Raw genomic sequence first — 2,468 nt, forward strand, 5'->3', positions numbered from 1 at the left:
TCCCTAATTAAACCCCTTTGTGTTCCATTGCTATCTTTCCAGAGCGTTGGTATGCAATAAAATCAGTCTTAGCGTGTGCACCTCACCAGTTTGCCTGTCTCATATCAAAGCAAAGTGTATTTATGTAATCAAGCTGTAATTACGCCGTAAATAGCCGTAAAATACTGCATCCATATCCACAATGAGCACCATCAACCTCCCCCTGAAAAGGGTGGTTATTAGTTGATTGGTAGGCTGTCAGCTCCGCTTCCTGTCAGAGCCGCTTGTAGAAGGCTCTGATTGGACGGCGAGGTGACACGGGGTGACACGGGGTTTGATGGGTGCAGTGGGAGGAGAGGGAGAGGGCAGGCGTTTTCAGCGAGGGATGTGGGCAAAGCATCCAAAAATAGCCTGCGGCTGTGACAGGACAATGACGGGCCTGGGTGTGTGTGTGTGTGTGTGTGTGTGGCTGTGAAATCTTAATAACAGCAGCACGGCCAACTCTGCCCTATCATTAGAAATCTCCACAGTCACAAGGGCTCACTAAACAATGACAGGGGCAACATAAGCTTTGTGAAAAAATATGAGGCATGAAGGAAAAAAGCAGCTTGCAAGATGTTTGTCTTCCCCTTTGTTCCAAAGTGGTGTAAGACAGAGTATTAACAAGTCAGAGCCACTGAAATACACTCCCTTCACCGAGTCTTTGTCCAAACGCGCCTACCGGGGCGGCACCAGTCGATGATGAAAACTCCTCTGCCGGGGTGTGAACTGCTGCAGGGGGAATCAAGCGATCGGTGATTGATTTCCTCACCTGCTCAGCAAGGAGCGGGATGGAGGGAGGGGAGGTGCAGGATGGGGAAAGTCAAAGTGGGGGAAGGGAAACCAAAAGAGGGGAAGGAAAGACTGAGAAGCTGAGAGGTCGGCAAGGTGGTGTTTTCACCGAGGAGGGGTGAATAAAGAAAGAGCAGTAGGCCAAGAAAAGTGTTTTAAATGAATGATCAGAGGAAGAAGCTATGATTCTTCAGATGTGATTTCAAAAAACAGAGTAGGGGGGTGAGGTTGCTTGAGGACCCAAATGCTGAGATGAGTAAAACAGATTAAATCTTGTTGGTTTAATTAAAAAACTGAAGCAGATATCCAAAAATACAAACTACCAAAAAATGGTGACTGAACATGAGGTGTATAAATGGGAGACAGAACAAAGACCAGGCTACTTAGCAGATAGGGAGCAGGTGTGGACAGAGGACTCTAGAAGGAAGCTAGGGAAAAAGAGACTGACACAAGAGGGCAGCAGAGGGGAAACAATACCTAAGAACTCCAGTACAATAAAAAATGACTAGAATAACGCCAAATGGAAATGTAACTAATAAACTAGAAAACACAAAAAGACACAAATTAAAATATAACTGAAAACTCAAAAAATAAAACTTACACAGAACCAAAAACTGCAGAGTCATGACAAGTGTGGCATGTATTTTGGAAGGATTTTTTTTCTATTACTGTTGGAAAACAAATGGAAGTTTGTATTTCACAGATCATATTTTCTTCACTTCTGTTTGTGGGCTTTGCTCTAGATCAATGGTTCTCAGTCCTGGTACTCAACTCCCACTGTTCTGCATGTTTTAGACGTTTCTCTGTTTGCAGCACACCTGCTTCAAATGATTGCATGAGCTCCTCAGCTGCCATCAAGTGCTGCAGAAATTTTTCAACCACCCCTTTAAAATATAAGTCTGGTGTGGCACCAATGACGCATTCAGGCTTTGTTCACACTGCAGGCCTTAATGCTCATTTCTCAATTCTGAGTTTTTTTGTGAGATCCGATTTTCTTGCATCGTCGTTCACATTTCCAAATATATGAGACTTTCATGTGATTTCCCGTGTGAACTGCATTCATCCAGCTTCTCCCGCATGCGCTGTAGCAATGACGTCACATGTAGCAAGAAATAAACATGATGTAGTGCTAGATCACATCTGGGGATCTTTCCTAACCTCAGCCAGTGCATTAACAACACAATCTTTTCAAGATGGTTGAAAATAAAAACTGCTCTCCGCATTATCCTCCACAAATGATTGTTTTTCTTCCTGCTTCTACATAGCAAGGCACAAAACAGTGACCTTTGGCAAGTTTTAATGGCGTACAGGTCGGATGAATGCAACCTGGCCGTTTAGACACAGGTTGCATTTGAAAAGGTCAGATTCAGGACCACATAGTCAAATGGCCTGGGTCGCATTGAAAAAAATTGGATCTGTGTTGTTCAGACTGTCATGATAAGAGCAGATAGAGGTCGCATATGTCAAAAAAACATTTTGGGATTTGGGGCAACTCAGGCTGCTGTGTGAACATAGCCTTAAAGGAAAAGCACGGTCATATTCAGAATTTTAACTTCTGAAAGTACTTCAAATATGAAATAATAATATACTGTTCAATAAATGATCAGTGTTTTAAATTAAGAGTAATGTCATTTGATTGTGCTTTACTGGAGGCATCT

Source organism: Cyprinodon variegatus, unplaced genomic scaffold (genome assembly GCF_000732505.1).
Source record: "Cyprinodon variegatus isolate N-32 unplaced genomic scaffold, C_variegatus-1.0 Scaffold492, whole genome shotgun sequence".
NCBI lineage: Eukaryota > Metazoa > Chordata > Actinopteri > Cyprinodontiformes > Cyprinodontidae > Cyprinodon > Cyprinodon variegatus.